This window comes from Puma concolor, chromosome C2 (assembly GCF_028749965.1).
Source record: "Puma concolor isolate L17-30 chromosome C2, mPumCon1.1.hap2, whole genome shotgun sequence".
Classification (NCBI taxonomy): Eukaryota; Metazoa; Chordata; class Mammalia; order Carnivora; family Felidae; genus Puma; species Puma concolor.
In genome coordinates this window covers 16896518-16917546 of record NC_141675.1, presented here as the reverse complement: position 1 = coordinate 16917546, position 21029 = coordinate 16896518, and the positions used below count along the sequence as shown (strand labels likewise).

The 21029-nt window shown below is 43.2% G+C and overlaps 1 protein-coding gene across 11 annotated transcripts in view; it reads left to right on the top strand.

Moving 5' to 3' along the window:
- RARB (retinoic acid receptor beta) overlaps positions 1-21029 on the top strand; it is a 771365-nt gene that overhangs the window by 684798 nt on the left and 65538 nt on the right. The window lies entirely within an intron of this gene.

The window sequence follows — 21029 nt, the reverse complement described above, 5'->3', positions numbered from 1 at the left end:
AAAAGAGATAATTATGGACGTGAAATTGAAGAGTCAGTAGAGATTGCCACCTCAAAACAAGGGTTGGCTCTCCTCTTTGTTCCATTTCAAATTTTATCATTTAAAAGCTCTCTCCTTGGGGTGCCTGGGTAGCTCAGTTGGTTGAGCATCTGACTTTGGCTCAGGTCATGATCTCATGGCTCGTGGGTTTGAGCCCCGCGTTGGGCTCTGTGCTGACAGCTCAGAGCCTGGAGCCTGCTTCGGATTCTCTCTCTCCCTCTCCCTCTCCCCCCCCCCCCCACATGTGCATGCACACTCGCTCACTCTCTCAAAAATAAATTTAAAAAATTTATAAAAGCTCTCTCCATCAGATATTGCCATTCTGGGTATCTTCCCAGTTTTCTGTTTGATCTTCCCTTTTAAGGCAAAAAAATAACATTTTAGAATATTTTTCTCTTTATTAAGGTATAATCTACACATCTTAATGGTATGGACTTTAAACAAACTGTTTAATAAGTTTTGATAAAGGTATATACGTCCTTCTAACCACCTTTCAAGTCAAGATACTAGAAAGAGACTAAAGATTGGGTTGGGGGATAGCTCAGGGTTAGAGCATTTGACTGCAGAAAGAGACTAAGGGAATTTTCTGGGTTTGGAACATCCCGTATCTTGATTTTGGTGGTGGTTACGCTTTAAGGTAAACTGTTCTGATGTCTTTCACCAGAGATTAGTTTGTTTCACCAGAGATTACCTGTTGAACTTTACATGCATTGAATCATACAGTTTGCACTCTCTTGTGTCCCATGTCTTTTCCTTCAATATTTGTTTGTAGGCATTTTTGATACTGGTGCTAGTTTCAGTTGTTTGCTCCTTATTTTGTGTAGTAATATTCCTTTCGATAGATGTGAGTTCTCAGTCCATCTCAAACAGTAGAAGTTTGGGCTGTTTCCATTTTGGACCTATTGTAATTAAAACTGTCATGAAGATCCTTGTATATGCTTTGTGGGTGACACAGACCCTTACCTCTCGTAAGTACGTACAGAGGAGTCGAGTTACTGGGTCATTGGGGCACGTGTGCTTAATTTTATAAAAAATGGCCAGCTTTCCAAAGTGGTTCTACCCACCATTTATACTCCATCAGCAGTGTATGTGAATTCCTGGTGTTCCGTGTCCTTGCCAAACCTTGGTATTTCAGTCTTTTCAATTCTGATACCATACTGGATATGAAACAATATCTCATTGTGGTTCTAGTTTGAATTTTCCTAATGACTGATGATATTGCATTGCTTTTTAATTTAGCAAAAGCTCAATCTCTTGTTAAATTAGAAAATATAAAACAAAACTATGCATGTTTCGATGCATGTTTGATCTCATTTGTAGAAACAAAGCTTGGAAGATATAGCTCAGTGTGTTACAAAGCTATTGTTATTATTTTTTTTTTTTAGCTTATCTGTGTTTTTATTATTTAACCTCTGTGCACATTTGTTGTTTGTGTGATAAAGTAGAAAAGCTATTTTTTTTTAAAGAGGTGAACCTTTAGAGCGGTCGAGGTGGAACTTCTGTTTTCCTAACTGTCTAGCACTTTAGGCTAAGTAACATTGGGTATTGACAATGCTTTAGATAGAAAATGGTTGAGAAAATAGATGCCAATACTGTTTTGCATTTGTCTGTCTTTTGCCCGGGGAGGAACAAATCCATTCCTATACATTTAGACGGCTTGATTTCTGAGGATAACATCCATTTTTACCTCAATTTAATAGACCATAAATCAGGGGTCAGCAAACTTAAGCCTGTAAGCCAAGTCTGGCCCGCCGCCTGTTTTTATCAATAAAATTTTATCGGGATACAGCTACGTACATTCATTTACATATTATCTACAGCTGTTTCCCTGCTATAATGGCAGAATTGAGTAGTTGGGATAGAGATCATACAGACTGCAAAGTCTAAGATATTTACTGTCTGGCCCTTGTCAGAAGGAGCTTGACAACCCCTGCCATGATCCATTCACCGTCTTTAAATTTTCTATTTTTTAAAAATTTTTTATCTGTTTATTTATTTTTGATAGACAGAGAGAGACAGAGATCAAGTGGGGGAGGGGCAGAGAGAGAAGGAGACCCAGAATCCAAAACAGGCTCCAGGCTCCGAGCTGTCAGCACAGAGCCCGACGCGGGGCTCGAACTCAACAAACTGCGAGATCATGACCTGAGCCGAAGTTGATGCTTAACCAACTGAGCCACCCAGGCGCTCCAAAATTTTCTATTTTAATTCAAGCACTGGTTATGAGAGTTCATGGCAAACATATGTGCAGGTTATAACTGCATCTTCATTTCTGTCCAGTTCATATAAGCTACAAGTGGTTATGTGCCTTACTACCTTATCTCGATAATTCAGTAGAGACCGCATCTCATTTCAACTTTGGGCCGAAAATTCATAAATAAATCCTTTCCCAGCACCACCCCCAAATCCTTTCATGTTAGATGCAGGAAAATTAAAAGGATTTGCTTCCCTGTAGGAATGCGTCTAACTATATAAAGCCATCTTTCTTTCTTAAACACACACGAGAGCTTAAACATCTAACCGATAACTCTTTTTAAGGTCAAGTAAGTAGTGACTGAATAAATGAGCTTGGCTTTCGTGCCTAGAAATTGTCTCTGAAAGCAGATCTAGAAGGAGAGAGAGAAATGTGAGCAGTGGCATCAGAGTAGAGACAGGTAACATCCCAGGATGACTTCTCTTTGTCTAAATGGTTACATGTTACATTAAACCTCATACATTATATATAGCGAAATGCTTTAACGTTTGCATCCACTCATGACAAACCTATTACTCTCCGCCAGCACCTTTTATAAACTACCAAAGAGGAACTTAAATACACTCAATAGACTAGCATTATGCCCTGGTCCATTGTAAAGATGGACCCCAGGCAGAAGGACAGCCAGCTGCCTTTGTTTTATAACTTGTAATCTGTAGCTATGCATTCCTGTCCTTTCCACTAGATATCTAAGGACTTTGTGAGAATGAAATATCAAGAGTATGGAAAAGCTCTGAAAGTACTTTGAATCAAAATGCTTGAGAAACAGCAGACATAATTGTGGCTAATTTTATTGGCCCACGGCTACAGAGGAATTCCCTCGTCAGAGGGCAGAACCGTACTTCTCTCTTGAAATCCCATCACCCAGGACTTCCCATGTGCTCAGTGCAGAGCCCATCCCCCATGGGAAAATGGACTCTGTGCAGATTTTTGTCCCAGTAGAACTCCCTCCACCTACTTAGCATTCCAGCTTGGCTCATCTAAAACAGACAACCATCTTTCCTAGAGTTTCTTCCTAGAATCTAATTATATGAAACGGGGGGTGTGCTGAACATGGCCTCACATCTGAAATCATCACAGAGGTTTCTACTTCAAGGGTGAATCAACACATGCACTCTGCTGCTGCAGGGAGCTGACAGCTTCTAAGTTATTCCTGGTGCCTCTAACAGTTTCTAGCACGTTAAAACAAGCAAGCGAGCAAGCAAACAAACAAACGAAAAAAGGGTTTTAGTTCTGCTGGGCTAACTCATTAATAAATGGAGAAGAGATCTGCACACTGGGCATAAATCTACCATCCGCAACCTGCTTCAATCACGGTCTGTTAAAAAGCAGTACACTTAGAAATCCAAAGGTGAGACCTGGGGCGTAGGCATGCCCCTAGCTAGCTGGGTGGCCGCATGCAAGTTACTCACCTATCTGAGCATCCTTACACCTGTAACTGATGTCTCTGTACATCTGTAACTCTGTAGCTGAACATCTGTAACTTGGGCACTGGGGCAGTGATTGGTAGGATCCTTTGCAGACATCGCCCCATCTGAGACAGAAGACTGTAACATCCCTTTCATTAGAATCGGTAAGACCTCTTCACTGAAAACCATATTTACTTCCAGGACACAATTACAGTGAAACCTAATTCATGCTGTGCCTTGCTCCCAATAAAATAGACAATTGTCAAGTGGTTTTGGAACATATGATGTACCAAGATTGACTTGGCTTGCTGCCTTTTCTTCACATGTCACCTCTTTCTGTGGGGATTTCTATGTATGTATGTATGTATGTATGTATGTATGTATGTATTTAAGTTTATTTATTTTGAGAGAGAAGGCGAGCAGGGGAGGGGCAGAGAGAGACAGGGAGGGAGAATCCCAAGCAGGCTCCTCACTGTCAGCATGGAGCCCGATGTGGGGCTCGAACCCACGAACCGTGAGATCAGGTTCTGAGCCGAAATCTGGAGTCGGACTCTTAACCGACTGAGTGACTCAGGCGCCCCTGTGAGGGTTTCTGTCGTGAAACATTCCTGTCGTGAGCTGCTATGCAAGAGTAACGCCATGTTAGAGATGAAATACCTGAGACCAGAAAGGTTAATTGCCTTGCCCAAGATAACATATAATACAAAATAAGTGGAAGTGGTCAAGAGGCAGAGTTACAGGCTTGACATGGGAGCCCAGAGAAGTGAAGTCGTAATTATGCACTCCACAGTTTTAGGGATTCAGCATGAATATGTAGATTTAAAAATCCCTGAGAAGATTTGTGTTTGCTTTGTCCTGAGACTCTCTAGACAGTTGGGAAGGCACAAACTAAGAGAATGGGTGTAGACAACCTCTGAGGAGGCATGGAGGGCCAGACATATCCGTGGGTGGGAGGCAGTGTGCCCCCACCCCCAGTCCCAGGCAAAGCCCACTGCATCGCTGCCTTCCCATCCTTGATTTTGAAGGGTTCTACACTTAGCGGTGAGATTTTCTTTGTAATTCCACAAAAGTAAGGTCTCTCAGGGAAAGGTGGCAGATTCAGTCACTTTTTTTTTTTTTAATGTTTTATTTATTTTTGAGACAGAGACAGAGCATGAATGGGGGAGGGTCAGAGAGAGAGGGAGACGCAGAATCCGAAGCAGGCTCCAGGCTCTGAGCTGTCAACACAGAGCCCGACACGGGGCTCGAACTCATGGACCGTGAGATCATGACCTGAACCAACTGAGCCACCCAGGCGCCCCTCAATCACTTTTTTACTATTTTAGAGGAAGTAAGTGCTGACTCCTGTTTTGTGAGCACATTTGGAAGAGGGAGTAAAGAAGAAAGAAGGTTTGGGGCACCTTGGACGAGGAGCAAAGATGGAAAACACTGGGGAGGTCTGGCCCAGGATCAACCATGGCAGGAAATTTGGTGTGGAAGCCCGGCTCTGGGGAAGTGAGAGGTCTCCAGAGCCTCACAGAGCCCCCCAGCATCCCCATTCCTGAGGCGCCTCTGTCCTGCCCTCCACGCCCATGTCTGTAGTAAACCTAGGGCGGTTTGGGTATTATGAGTTATGGCGCCACACTCTTGGCTCATGGTTCTGTCCGTTGAGCAGGAGACCCAGGTTGGCTGGTCTCCAAGAGTCCATCCAGTCATGGCCTCCATGGGCACTGGATAAGGAACCGACAAATATGTGATCAGAATCCAGTTTAAATGATCCACATCTTGGGGTGCCTGGGTGGCTCACTTGGTTAAGTGTCTGACTCTTGGTTTTGGCTCAGGTCACGATCTCGTGGTTTCATGGGTTTGAGCACCTCATCAGGCTCTGCACTGGCAAAACAGACCCTGCTTAGTTAGGATTCTCTCTGTCCTCCCCTCTTTCTGCCACTTGCACTGTCTCTGTCTCTCTCAAATAAACTTAACAAAAAGTCAACATCTTTATGGCACTATCTAGAAAGTTCTGTTGGTCACCATACCGCAGCTTTAACACATGGAAGTAGTTCATTGAATGACAACTTTGCTCAAAAACCCAGCGCCCAGCATATTGTGGTGTCGCAATAAACATGTACCTGAACGTTTTGAAAATATCTCTGGTTTCCAATAAGTTCTGCTGACTCAATCAGAAGCATTTTCTCTTTCCATGTGAATAGTTGAGGGATGTCTGCCCAGGAGAATGGTTTCCCACCCTTGTTTCTACTTGATTTCTAACCTTTGATTTCCTGTTGGAGGACAAATCAAATCCTTCTAAAGAGGAAGACTTTTTTTCAGAGACACGGGTGAGGTAGGACAGTCACTGTTTAAGGGAGGAGTGGGGTGAGGTTTTACAAAGTGAATGGTCCTTAACGTGATCAATCCCCACCTTCAAGTAGTGGGATCTTGGCAGGTATCGTGTGAAGCAAGCAAGGGAACTATTGAAAAATCCTGTAAGACTCTGGGGCGCCTGGGTGGCGCAGTCGGTTAAGCGTCCGACTTCAGCCAGGTCACGATCTCGCGGTCCGTGAGTTCGAGCCCCGCGTCGGGCTCTGGGCTGATGGCTCAGAGCCTGGAGCCTGTTTCCGATTCTGTGTCTCCCTCTCTCTCTGCCCCTCCCCCGTTCATGCTCTGTCTCTCTCTGTCCCAAAAATAAATAAACGTTGAAAAAAAAAATTTAAAAAAAAAAAAAAAAGAAAAATCCTGTAAGACTCAGGAAAAAGCTTACCTGTCACTTTCTTTGAATAAAAAAATCCGTCCTTGCTCACACTTTCTGAATTAAAAGGGGAAAAAGAATAACCATAAAACTTCCCGCCATGATTTTTACACTCTCCCTCTTTCACAGGACCCATCGGTAACGTTGCATATTTTTAAAAAGGGGCCATTTTTAGCAAGAGAAATAGGAGGGAAAAAAAAGTCTCTCGGTCCCATTCCCGTGTAAAGTACAATTTGAAAACTGTCTCTTTAAAAGTTGTAGCCTCGCATCCTATGGGCAATGCCTAAGGCTGATGCACATTTAATTTTCTGCGGGGTTTCACTGCTGTGCCCTCAATACAGAATAGGTTGCTCATTGTAGCTGGAAGGGAATTTGTTTAAAAAGTAAAGGGAATTCTGGAGATCTCTAAGAAGCATTTTGAAGTCAGAGCTAAATGGAACGCTGCCTTTCCCCTGTACAATGTGTGGCTGACGCAAACACTTGCTTTCTGAGGAGTTTGAGCTTGGATAGTCACCTGACAGCTCTAATGGAGTCAGAAAGACACGCAACCAAATCATGGTGACCTACTTTTGTTACCACGGCACCCAGCATAAACGTTCATTTTAAACGAACTCCTTGAAAATTCAGATTGAACAAACGGTAAAAGGCATTAGTAGTTTTCAGGCCCCTTTCGTCAAGGTGCTGGCCAGAAAAGGAAGATCAAAGGATAATTTAACCAGAGCCTTTTCCCAGGAGGAATCAGGGTCAGATCTGAAAAGTGTCAGTAGCCCCATTGTTCCTGCCATTTTCTGCATCTTGGCTGGAATAAAGATGAGCCTCCTGAGTAATTTAGTACAGATCTTTTTCATCTCCTACCAGCGAGCGTCAAAACCGTAGTCTAACAAACACCTTCAAAAGAAGTTCTCTCTCTCATTCTCCCCCTCCCTCTCTCTCCATTTTGAGAGGTTTGCTTTTATAGCTCGGGCATACAACAAGGAATGAGGCTTCATGTGGAAGTTTTTCAACTTTCAATTTATTTCACAACCTCATAAAGCGTTCTGACAAAGCTCTTCAGAAATCCCCAAACTTGGGTGCTAAATGGATCCCCCACAACAAAACACTCAACAGATCTTTCATGAAAATATAATTCTCAGGATGCTGGTTTCTCCTGTCCATCTTGGGGCGAAACACCCAACAGTCGCTTGATGGCAAAAACAAGATAAACAGAATTAAAGCCTGGCGTCATTTTGAAGGGAGAGGCAGGGGACAGAAGGGGCAGAGAGAGCTGGTGTGGAAGAATGTAGGTAGGAGGGCGAAGCGTAAATATTTATGTGACACCAGGTTGCCCCTGTCTCCTGTCCTCGATAGTAAGGTTCTCGAGGTCAGGAATTTTAGCTTCATTGTCTTCATAGACCTTCCCCCATGCCTCTTGCAAATACAGTTTCTAGCTCATGACTCCATGAATTCACTCATTTATTCACATATTTCCTGTGTATTTACCACTTGGTCTTTCAACAAAAAGTGTTTATCGCGTGCCCACTCAATGTCAGATGTCCTAGGTGGTGAGAATCAACAATGAAGAAAGTCCCTGATGTCATGGAGCTTTCGCTTGGGGGTGGGGGAGCGGGTAGACGGACGTTACTCGCAAGCAATGTTACATAACACATCAGATGGTTCTCCCTGCTTAGAATTGGGCCGTACAACATGGTCGCCAATACATATGGTGCCTGAGCACTTCAAATATAAAGAAAAACGTAAAGCAGGGTGTTTGGAGTTGATGGGGGCTATTTTATTTTTTTTAAAATTTTTTTTTTTTTCAACGTTTATTTATTTTTGGGACAGTGAGAGACAGAGCATGAACGGGGGAGGGGCAGAGAGAGAGGGAGACACAGAATCGGAAACAGGCTCCAGGCTCTGAGCCATCAGCCCAGAGCCTGACGCGGGGCTCGAACTCCCGGACCGCGAGATCGTGACCTGGCTGAAGTCGGACGCTTAACCGACTGCGCCACCCAGGCGCCCCGATGGGGGCTATTTTATAAAGGATGGACAGGGATGGTCTGTCTGGCAAAATACTGTTCAGGCAGGAAATGAGGGAGTGAGCCAGGTAGACATTCAGGAGCGTGTTCCAGGCAGAGGAACAGCGGGTACAAAGCTCTGTGCTGTATGCTGAAGGTTGGGTGGTAAACGAAACAGACCCAATCGTGGTCTGTGCTCTTTCACTCTGCAGGTCAAGTAGACATTAAGAGGCAAAGAAACATATATACAATTGATCCTTGAACAACGCAGAGATTAGGGCCACTGACCGCCCCCCCCGCACGGTCAAAAATCCACGTATAAATTTTGTCTCCCCCAAAACTGACCTAGTAATAGCCAGTCACCTACTGGTGACCAACAGCCTTACTGGTAACACAAGCCATCAATTAACGTATTTTCTATGCTGTATGTATTATATACTCTAATCTCACAGTAAAGTAAGCTAGAGAAAATAAAATGTTAAGAAAATACTGTACCGTGTTTACCGAAAAAAAAAATCTGTGTGTAAGTAGACCCACACAGTTCAAACCCATATTGTTCAAAGTCATCCATCTAGTTAAAAGTCAAACTGTAGAGGGAGGGGAGGGTGGGTGATGGGTATTGAGGAGGGCACCTGTTGGGATGAGCACTGGGTGTTGTATGGAAACCAATTTGACAATAGATTTCGTAGTAAAAAAAAAAAGTCAAACTGTAGTAGAAAATAAGTGGGAGAAGGGATTTAGAATTGGCTGAGAGAAGACCTCAATGAGGCAAGTGCAAAAGGGAGCTGAACCATGTATTTGGAGGGGAGATGCTATTATAGGCAGTGGGAAGCCCTGGAGAGAAGGTCTGAGGCTGGAATAAATCTGAGGTCCTCTGGGAGCCCACAAGAAAGATCACTGGGGCTGGATTAATGAGCAGGGGGAGGTGTGGTCTAGCTTGCCATTGGAAGGGAAGACAGAGGCCGGATTAGCGGGCTGTTGTAGCCCACCTGAAGGAATTTGATTTTGTCCTTACTGTCACGTGGCATCACTGATAAGTGATAAACATTGAGGGGCATCACGTTTGTGGTTTTAAAATATTAACTGCTTAGCCTACTATGTGGGGGAATGAGTTGGGAGTGAAAGTGAGAGATCACCACCAGTTAAGAAGTCCAGGCAAGGCTTGGTGATGGCTTGGACTGAGATGGTGGCAGTGAAGATAAAGGAAAGTGAAAAATTAAATTTGAAAATGAAGAGGAGTGAGTGGATTTGGGTAAATAAGAGGTAGAACCAGCATGATAATAGCACGTAAAAGGGACACAGAGAATGCTGGATAGATGGATGGATGGGTGGATAGATGGGTGGGTGAACAGATAGATGGGTGGGTGGCTACTAGTTCTTCAGTATAAATCTGACGGGCCAATCTCAACCTTTGCGAGAGGACAGAGTAATATTTAAGCTAGTTTCTAGAAGTGTTCGCCTTCCTCATGTGGGTCCCTAGTATCCCATGATTCCTCACTCATGATTTTAGTGATAGAGTTCTGCTGGTGAAGGTATTACATTACTTAACAGCGATCTTGCCAGAAAACCTTACGTGTGGTTAGGCATGCAACTGGGTGAAGGGTCGGGTGTGTGTAACAGCCTGGGAGCAAAGTGTGTAAAGAGCCAGCTTTTTTGCACGCTTGCATTGGGCGAGGTGGTGTCCTGGCTGTTTTTTGTAGGCTTACTTCAGTTAATCCTTAGGACTGTCCTATGAGGTTGACACCAGCCCCTTGTACAAATAAGGAACCTAAAGCTTAAAGAAGGCAGGTCACTTGCTTGAGGTCACAGGGGGTCCGTGGCAGGAATGATTCGCTCCCTAACTCAGCTATGTAGTTAAGAACCTCCTATGTCTATTCTAACTTGCTAGCCCTCCAAATTCTGATTTTCCATAGTAATTTAATGACCGAAGCTTTGAACCATAGCCCTGAACATTCACTGTTCTAGCTCATTCTTCAGTGAGACAAAGGCTCTAGAGATCCTCGTGAGCCGCTGCTGATGTAACTCAGCGATGGGCACTTTGACTCAGTTTCTTCCCTGGGGAGACTTAGCTGGGAAACCCTCAGTTGAGAAGCACTAACGATGGTAGTGAAAGATCGTTGTATGTTTCCAGTGAACCAGTTCCCTAAAGGGTAGAGGTCAAGAAAGCTGGGCTTTGAAGGCGGTCAGCTCTAAGTTCAATTCCAGCTCCAAGCTGTCTGTGAACTGGAGTTTCCTTAAGTACAAAATGGGGCTCAGCCAACCTCAGTAGTGTGTAACAGGATTAGCTTCTACATGAAGCATTTAGTCCAGATCCTTCCAAGCACGGGGTAAGTAGAACAAAGGACAACTATTACTACCCTTATGTCTTAAGGTAAGGAGGGTTGTTTTTTTCTTTTTGGGGTAACTAGATGTTGTTGGCATTCCTCTAACAAATCTAAATGCGATTATTTGTCCTTGAGTGAGTAAAAATTAACTGTAGGTAATTACCTTTGCCTCCACAGAATTTAAGAGAAAAAAAACAGATCACTATAAACCTCAGAAAAAAAAGGCCTTTTTCGCCAGATTTCTTGCTGTTTGTTTCTTTACCTCAGTCTCTCCTATTCAGAGCATAATGAGCAACAAGAAGCCAGGCGGAAGGCCTGTGGACGAGGTGCTCCACAGGCCGAGCCAAAAGCCTGAGGAAAATGCTTGCCAAACGCTGATGTTTGACTAATTGGTAATGTCTGGGGAATTGGCACCAGGAGAAAAGAAAGTAACGAGGCCGGTGGATGTTGAGGAAGGAAGACAGACAGACGAGAAGCCAAGCATCGAGATTCTGGAGAAAGAGCCTGGCCAACATGGAGTTCAAGGAAGTTTGTCAAACAGTTTTGAAATGGTCAATGAAACCGCTGATGGGCAGCTGGCCTAAGTTTCCAGCATTAGCTCTAGTGGAGTTGGACCACAGGAGGGGTGAGGCAGGAGCAGAAGTGGAGTTTCAGGTGCTCCCTCTTGAGGCCAGACAACTCCATGCAACATCGGCCTGAGACCCCCGTTACAACGTTTTAGTGGCACCGAGCTAGCGTGGTGCGTCAGGAGCCTAGGACCAGCCCTCTTCCGGGTTGAGCTGCTGAGGTGACTCAGACATCACATTCCCTATGCTAGTGAAGCTGGCGATGAGCAGCCTTACAGAGGAGAAAGGTTACCATTGTGCTGTTTGCTCATCTGCAGCAGGCCACTCTATATAGCATCCGCTAACAGGTCCATTTCCGGAAGTGGGCCAGCAACTTTTAACGGGTTGCACTCTTCTGAAGACAGAAGCGTAAAGACCCGCTTCGCTCGGGGCCCTTCTATGAATCTGATCTACTCAAGTCAGAATAGTCTGTCCTTCACATTCTTCAGGCGTGTTCACTCTCTCATTTTTTCTCTTGGTCATCGTGGTCTTTCTGAGGCAAAAAAAAAAAAAAAAAAAAAAACAAGGCCAACTATGGCTCTCTCCTGCTGCAAATCGTTCAAAAGGCAGTGGGATGAGGAATAACGAATATTATTCACAGCTACTTGGAGGGTGAACGCGACAGCTTTGAAAAAATAGTTTAGCATTATTTGGTGAAGCGGAGGGTATGTTTATGTAGTGACCTAACCATATCCTCTCTTGCTCTCTCTTAGATGTAAATGTCCTAGGTATATGTGTGTCTTTTTCTGCTAGAAAAAATGCATGCAGGAATGTTCTCAGCCAGTAGTATATTCAAAGGAGCCAAATGCTGGAAATGATTCCATTTTCCACAGCAGTAGAATACATAAATAAAGTCAAGGCATGAAATACTATACAGCAGTGAAATTGTACAGAACTTGAGTGAATCCTAGATTGCATCCTAACAGGATTAGGTCACAGAAAAATATGTAAGTTTCCATACACACACACACACACACACACACACACACACACACACAGACACACACACTTCAAACCATGTAAAACAAAAACTGCCTTTTCTTTATGGGTGGAAATGTGGTAAAACTAAAAAACCACAGAAATGATAAACATAAAATTTAGAACAGAGTTACTTCTGAAGAATGAGAAAATAGGAAGAGAATGGGGAGTGGGGGGCGCCCAGGTGACTTCCAAGGAAGACCAGGTGTGCTTTGTCTTAAAAGTACCCAGTGGAATTTGTGCGGGGGCAGGGGGTGATGGAACTCTTCTATATCTTGATCTTGGTGGTGTTTACATGACTGTATGTATCTGTTAGAACTCAGAGAACTATACACCGAAAAGGGTGAATTTTTTTAGTATGTAAATAATAGTTCCGTTGAAACAACACTTGTTTTTTTGCGTGTGTGTTTATTTATTTATCTTGAGAGAGGTGGGGGACACAGAGAGAGGGAGAGAGAATCCCAAGCAGGCTCTGCCCTGTCAGCATGGAGCCTGACACAGGACTCGATCCACGAACCGTGAGATCAAGACCTGAGCCAAGGTCAAGAGTTGAACACTTAACCGACTGAACCCCCCACGTACCCCAAAAACACCACTTGTTAAGAAAAGTGTATGGTAGGCACATGGTATGTTTATTATATTGTGATTTTTTTTTATACTTCATATGGAATTTGTATTATTTTATAATCTACCCAAAAGTAGTTTTTAAATATTTATTTTTTAGAGAGAATGTGAGCAGGGGAGGGGCAGAGGGGGGGGAGAGAGAGAGAAGCAAGCAGGCTCTGCACCATCGGCACAGAGCCGGATGCGGGGCTCAAACCCACAAACTGTGAGATCATGACCTGAGCCTAGGTCAAGAGTCTGATGCTCAATCGACTGAGCCACCCAGGCGCCGCCCCCCGCAAAGCAGTTTTTGAAACCCCTCAGGCGTTTGCCATTTTCCTCAGGTTAGCCTCATGCTGTTACAGTGGGTGACCAGTAGTCCCTTCGTGTCTCCCCCCCACCCTGCTTGCCTGTGCTGCCCTCGTTCCCTCCGCGCTGGGCAAACCCATGTGCCCACACAGTCCTCCTTGTCCTCGCACAGTGCTGACCTTGCTGGCTTGTAATCATCTGTGGATTGCTCTCTCACTAAACTAGGAGCTGCCTCTGTAATATCTACCCCATCAACCCCCCAGTTCTAGCACATGGTCTCATCCGTAACAGGAATTCAAAGATTTGTGCAGTTTTGTCCAGATACAGGCCTCCCCTTCGATTCTGTACAGGGCAATGCAAAGAAATGTGTGGGGGATGAAAACGATACCTGGTGATATTTCCTTCAGAGTTGCCAGCTCTATACGGCATGTGGTATTTTGGTTTCCTCTGGGCCTCACATGACCACAAGTGTAGTCACTTAAAACAGATGTATTATCTTTTCTTTCTGGAAGTCTGAAACGAGTTTCAGCTCAAATCAAGGTGTCAGCAGGGTTGAGTTCCTCTCTGGAGGCTCCAGGGGACAATCCATTTCCTTGTCTTTCCTGCTCTTAGAGGCTGCCTGCCTTTCTTGACTTGCGGTCCTTTTCTATCTTTAAAGCCAGCAAAGGCTGGTGGTGCCTCTCTCACACTGCGTCCATCACTCTGGGGCTAACTTTTCTGGCCCGTCTTCCATATGTAAAGACTCTTGTGATTGGTCCACCTGGATTATCCAGGCTAATCTCCTTATTGGAAGGTCAGCTGATTAGCGTCCTTAATCCCATCTGCAACCTTAATTCCTGCCCTCCCCCCCTTCATGTAATTTAGTACATTCACACATTCTGCAGATTAGGATGTAGACATTCTAGGGAGCTTAGTGGGGAGCAGTATTGTCCCCAGCACGTGTAGTAAAAAACTGATGAAATTGTCCGCTGACATTTAAGAGAGCGACAGCATCTAGCAAAGCATCTGCTTCCCGGTTTCAGGGTGTCATCGGACTTACGTTTTAGTTTGTGCACCCTAGAATCACACCCAGAGGATGTGAGTGCGTAAGGTTGGTTTTTTGGTTTTGTTTTTCGATAATCCCCGGAGACACTGATGGGAAGTGAAGGGAGATAGGGAGGAGAAGACAGCAGTAAAGAGTGTGTTATCAAGGTACTTGCCATGCGTGCAGTGGGATGTAATCTGGGAACTGGGAGGCCGTGGGGAGCGTGAGCTTCAGAGTTACCCCTCAAAAAGCATTCGTTTTTGGCACGAGGCTGCTCTTGCGGGAATTTAACTCCCAGGACCTACGGACCATGTACACTCCAGGCCAAAGACAGCCCTCAGGCAAAGTGCTGGCAGTTGGAAGTTGGGTGAGAATACACTGAAAAAGTCACGGTCAAGGGAATATTCATATATATATATATATATATACACACACACACACACATATATATATAATTTCATATATATAATATATACACATATATGAATGTCTTATATATATATGAATATCATGTACTGGCAATGTCTGTTACAACTTGCATTGGCATTTGGAAATCTGAATGTAGTAAAATCAAGATACTGAGTAACTAAATGGGTTCCTTGAGTGATAGTTCATCAACTTTCCAACTTGTTTTCTGAAAGATGATACAGAGAAGTCCCAAGGCTCCTTGCTGGAAAGTCCCCAGCCTACCCCTGCTTCAACCAGAGGCGCTCCTGTTTTCTGTTTTCTATGTTGATAGATTTTGTTTGAGAGAAAGAAAAGATACAGACACTTAGAGAGAGGGAGAGAGAGAGAGAGAAAGAGGAACAAAGAACCAAAAACAAAGAAAAAGAAGAGAAAAGAAAAGAAAAGAAAAACCACATTCTTGACCTACAAATTATAAAAATTGTGTGTCAGGAATCTTTTCTGCCAGGTAGGAATTTGGGGAGCAAAGAAGAGCTCGATTTAATTTCCCTCAGGGTCTTTGCTGAAGGGACAAGAACAGAAATCTGGATTCAGTTTTGTTGGTAAAAATAATCTTTCCACCAAAAAAAAAAAAAAAATGTAAAAAGCGACATTGTTCACCATCTTTGGACTTAATTCATTTTAACAGAGGCTGGGAGGTAGGAGTGAGGAGGGGAGATTTTGAGCTGTTTAGTTTTAATGAAATGTTTAAGGCTGAAATAATGGTTCTATATAGCTTTTGACATAATTTATTCTATTTTGTGTCAATTTGCCTGAAGAGTGTAATGTTGCAGGGTGGGGGGTGGGGAGCAGCAAAGGGGCTCTCGCCGAGCCGTGGCTTATAATTTACATCGAGAAAGTCTACATATTCCATAATTATGGTGTGCTATGAATTAGTAGAGTAATATTGAATATCTCCAAACCCCTTATTATGGCTTCTCACTTGAAATATGTTTTCAATATACATTTATTCAGCAGTGCTTAAACATGGCAAGTCGTAAACACACGCTTTTTAAATCATGTGGCTACATTTTCTTCCTGCTTAAATGTAAGATCAGATGTTATTAACAGCAGAGGGGGGGCAGAACCAGGAGAGAGGAGCTGTTAAAAAACAAATAGCATTTTTTATTTTAAAAGAAATGTCTCCTGTTTATGATACTCTTTCCCCACGGCGAAAGAGGAAAGAGTGCTTAGAGGCTTTCGGTAGTTTCTCTGGTGATGATTTATTTTATTTTTGTGGCACTTTACCTTCTAAGACCAATATATGTTTGAAATCTGCCATATATTACACGAATATGCTTGACCAACCGATTTGGTTAGTAGTGCTCTCTGGCTAAGGTCCAGGAAGAAGCCCTAATGATCCAGCTCTCAGATGATTAAGAACATGGTCCAAATGGCTGAAGCCCTGAAGAGGCTTCCTATAACTGTCTCTGAAGTGAGAATTTAGCTTCATTCTTGTGGCAAGTGGCCCAGGCACTGAGCCACAAGATGAGGGAATTCCACCCAGGGAACACAATTAAGTATTTTTGGAAAGAGCCATTGCTCTCCAGGACATTTAAAATTCGCTTTAGAGGCTAACCTCTCCATGTTTGGCACTCCTGAATGTGCTTATTTGAGTCCTATGCTTGCAATTTCAGCATGCTGACACCAGGGGGCAGGCAGTCCTGAGGTCATGCCACATTTCCTATTCAACACGGCTAGGCTCCCTTCAGTGTAGCTATGAGTTGAAAGGTATTGAGGAATCAAAAGAGAGTTCTTTATGAAAAAATTAACACTTGCTAAAAACACTACAGAGGTCACCCCCACTTTTAAATCTAACACATTCATTGTAAAGGCCATGTGAATGTGCACTAATGAAAAGCTTTCCCTATTTTTAGAAATATACTGAACTTAATTATAATGTGGTCTTACAGGGGAAATATTACTGTGTTTATGTAAACACAATATTTTCTCTACCACAGTTCAACAAGCTGTATCAAGTTTTGGATAGATGGTTATATTTTAATAACCTTGAATAAGAGATTTCGTAGATAAAATAAATATATTGGTGTCAGGAAATAATAGAATATAGAAAGATTATAATAGTACTAAAGGAAATCTAAAACATTATAAAAATAAATGGCCAAACTTAACGTCTAATGAATTGCCTGGCTTGTTATTTCACAAGAGGATCAAAATATTATTTTACATTTTGTGCTTTTGGTTTTCCACGGGTGGTACAAGCATATAGAATGTGGGTTAATGTTTGAATATATTTTATCAATGAGGAGGAGAGGAGAGATTGCATTCATATGCCAGCAAATAAAATAAGTACTTGCTGGGGTGCCTGGGTGGCTCAGTTGTTTGAACATCTGACTCTTGATTTCAGCTCAGGTCATGATCTCACGGTTTCGAGTTTGATCTCTGCGTCGTGCTCTGCACTGACAGCATGGAGCCTGTTTGGGATTACCTCTCTCCTTCTCTCTCTCTCCTTCTCTCCCACTCAGTGTGCTCTCTCCCTCTCTCCCTGTCTCAAAAGAGGTAAATACACTTAAAAATAAATAGGTGCACCCGGGTTGCTTAGTCGGTAGAGCGTCCAACTTCGGCTCAGGTCATGATCTCACTGTTTGTAAGTTTGGGCCCCGCGTCGGGCTCTGTGCTGACAGCTCAGAACCTGGAGCCTGCTTCGGATTCTGTGTCTCCCTCTCTCTTTGCGCCTCCCTGGCTTGCACTCTCACTCTCTCTCTCTCTCTCTCTCTCCCAAGAATAAATAAAAGCATTAAAAAAAACTTAGACAAGTGAAATAAGTACTTACTTTACAAATGCTATATCCAGGTTTCTACTTGGTCGGTTTGATATTGCTCAATCATTGGCAGAAATCGTAAAATGATCAGGTAGAAGGAGCAAAAAATAACCCATAGGACTTGAGTACTAAATGAATAAAGAAAACCAATGACCAAGTTTAGGTTAAAAGGAGGGACTGTCTTCTTCAACAGTTACTAAGTTATATAATCAAGTGCATGATTTAAAGAAATATAAGCTCATGGGCAAAAGTTAATATGATCCTTCCTAACACTTTAACTCTTTGGAAGTAATCTTAAATTGAACACTGGTTTTGTCTCTCTTTATTTTTACTTTTAAAATGTCTGCTTATTTATTTTGAGAGCGAGCAAGTAGGAGAGGGGCAGAGAGAGAGGGAGGGAGAGAATCCCTGAGCCGAAGTCAAGGGTTGGATTCTTTTTTTTTTTTTTTTTTTTTTTTTTAATTTTTTTTAACGTTTATTTATTTTTGAGACAGAGAGAGACAGAGCATGAATGGGGGAGAGTCAGAGAGAGAGGGAGACACAGAATCCGAAACAGGCTCCAGGCTCCGAGCTGTCAGCACAGAGCCCGACGCGGGGCTCGAACTCACGGACCGCGAGATCACGACCTGAGCCGAAGTCGGACGCTTAACCGACTGAGCCACCCAGGCGCCCCAAGGGTTGGATTCTTAACTGACTGAGTCACCCAGGCACCCAGCTTTTCTCTCCTGTGGTAGGGACGCTGATTCCCGCTAAGCCTCCCAGTGCCCTTCGAGGGCTTCTCACAGATCCACTGTGGAAGTCCTTCCTCACGTCTTCCATGTATCTTAATTTAAGAAATACTTTTTGGGCGCCTGGGTGGCTCAGTCGGTTAAGCGTCCGACTTCAGCTCAGGTCATGATCTCACAGTTCACGGGTTCAAGCCCCACATCAACTCTGTGTTGACAGCTCAGAGCCTGGAGCTTGCTTTGGATTCTGTATCTCCCTCTCTCTCTGTGCCCTACCCCGCTTGCACGCTGTGTCTTTCTGTCTCTCAAAAAGGAATATGTCCAAAAATTTAAAAAACAAACAAACAAACAAAAAGAAATCATTTTACCATGTGCTACTTGAAGGCCCCAGATGATGTTTAACTCAGCTCTAACTTCTTGTAGTGTTAAGCATTCACTTTATCCTTTTATAACCAACGGTCAGAAAGCAAGAACATTGTAGGTGTGGACTTCGAAATGAGTCAGAAACCAAGCGTTACCATGAGCCGGCCATAAAACTTGGAGCAAATAACCAAAGCATATGTAACATTAGAGTAATAATAGTACCTACTCCCAGGGTGGAGAAGGTTGGGTGGGAACCTGTGAAGAGTGGGTAGGTTCTCTGTATTTGATTTAGAGTAAGTACTCAACTCAATAAGTGTTACTTATTGTTACTGTTACTATTATTATTTATAATAATGGGTCTTTACTTCAGTTTCCGAATCTGAGTATTCTGGGTTCTTAAACCTGTTTTTATACTGTAAGTAAACGCAGAGAACAGTCCCTGCTTCACGGATCCTGTGGCAATAGAACATGGGCTTTTCCGCATCTCCCCCCTTTCCGTTAAGTGTCTGAGTATAAGCACACATGCAGTGTCCTTAGCAGTGATTTTCCTGGGTCCCTCTGGCATCATCTTCACTAAACACAGCCGTCTGGATACCGACTTTTTCTTGTCAGAGAATATGCTGCTTTTCAGAGAAAATGTTACAAATAAACGCATCTAGCCATGTTTCAAGTTTGCATTTTGTTTTAGGTAATGAGTGGATCATTTGTTTTTAATTGGAGTATAATTGACATTCAATGTGACGTTAGTTTCAGGTAAACAACACAGTGATTTGACAATTCTGTACATTACTCACTGCTCGCCATGATAAATATAGTCACCATACGTTATTGCAATATTATTAACTATATTCCCTATGCTGTACTTTTCATCTCCCTGACTTATTTATTTTATAACTAGAGGTTTGTACCTCTTAATTTCCATGATGTATTTTGTCCCTGTCCCCCCATCCATTTCCCCTCTGGCAACGACCAATCTGTTCTTTGTATTTCTCGGTCTTCTTTTTGTTTGTCCATTTGTTTTCTAGATTCCACATATAAGCGAAATCATACGGTATCTGTCTTTCTCTGTCTGACTTTTTTCACTTAGCATAATACCTTTTAGGTCCATCTATGCTATTACAAATGATAAGATTTCAATCTTTTTTATGGCCGAGTAATATTCCATTGTATATATACCACATCTTCTTTATCCATTCATCTGTGGCTGGACACTTGGCTTGCTTCCATATGTTGGCTGTCGTAAATAACGTCGCAGTAAACATAGAGGTGCATTTATCTTTTTGTTTTTTGTTTGTTTGTTTTTTTTTTTTGAACGTTCATTTATTTTTGGGACAGAGAGAGACAGAGCATGAACGGGGGAGGGGCAGAGAGAGAGGGAGACACAGAATCGGAAACAGGCTCCAGGCTCCGAGCCATCAGCCCAGAGCCCGACGCGGGGCTCGAACTCACGGACCGCGAGATCGCGACCTGGCTGAAGTCGGACGCTTAACCGACTGCGCCACCCAGGCGCCCCAGCATTTATCTTTTTGGATTCGCGTTTTAATTTTCTTTGGGTAAATGCTCAGCAGTGGAATTATTGGAACATATGGCATTTCTATTTTTAATTTTTTGAGGAACCTCCATACTGTTTTCCGCAATGGCTGTACCAGTTTTCATCCTCACCCACAGTGCTCAAGGGTGTTTTTCTCTCCATTTCCTTGCCAACACTTGTCATCTCTTGTCTTTTTGATAATAGCCGTTCTGACAGGTGTAAGGTGGTGCGCTACTGTGGTTATGATTCACGCTTCCCTGATTGTTAATGACGATAAGCATCTTTTTTATGTATTCGTTACCCGTCTGCATGCCTTCTTTGGAAAAATGTCTATTCAGCTCCTCCACCCATTTTTTTAATTGGACTTTTTTTTGCTGTTGATTCATAGAAGTTCTTTTTTCTTTTACTTTGTTTTTAATGTTTATTTATTTTTGAGAGAGACAGAGACAGAATGGGAGTGGGTTAGGGGCAGAGAGAGAGGGAGACACAGAATCCAAAGCAGGCTCCAGGCTCTGAGCTGTCAGCACAGAGCCCGACGTGAGGCTCGAACTCACGAGCTGTGAGTTCATGACCTGAGCTGAAGTCGGACGCTCAATCGACTGAGCCACCCAGCCGCCCCATAGGAGTTCTTTATATATTTTGGATGTTAATCCCTTTCCGATAATATCATTTGCAAATATCCTCTCCTACTCAGTAGGTTGCTTTTCTATTTTGTTGATTGTTTCCTTTGCTGTGCAGAAGCTTTTTATTTTGATGCAGTCCCAGTAGTTTATTTTTGCTTTTGTTTTCATTGTCTGAAGACACATATCCATAAATACGTTGCTAAGGCTGATATCCAAGAGACTACCGCCAGTGTCTTATTTTAGGGGTTTTATGATTTCGTGTCCCACATTTAGGCCTTTCATCCATTTTGAATTTATTTT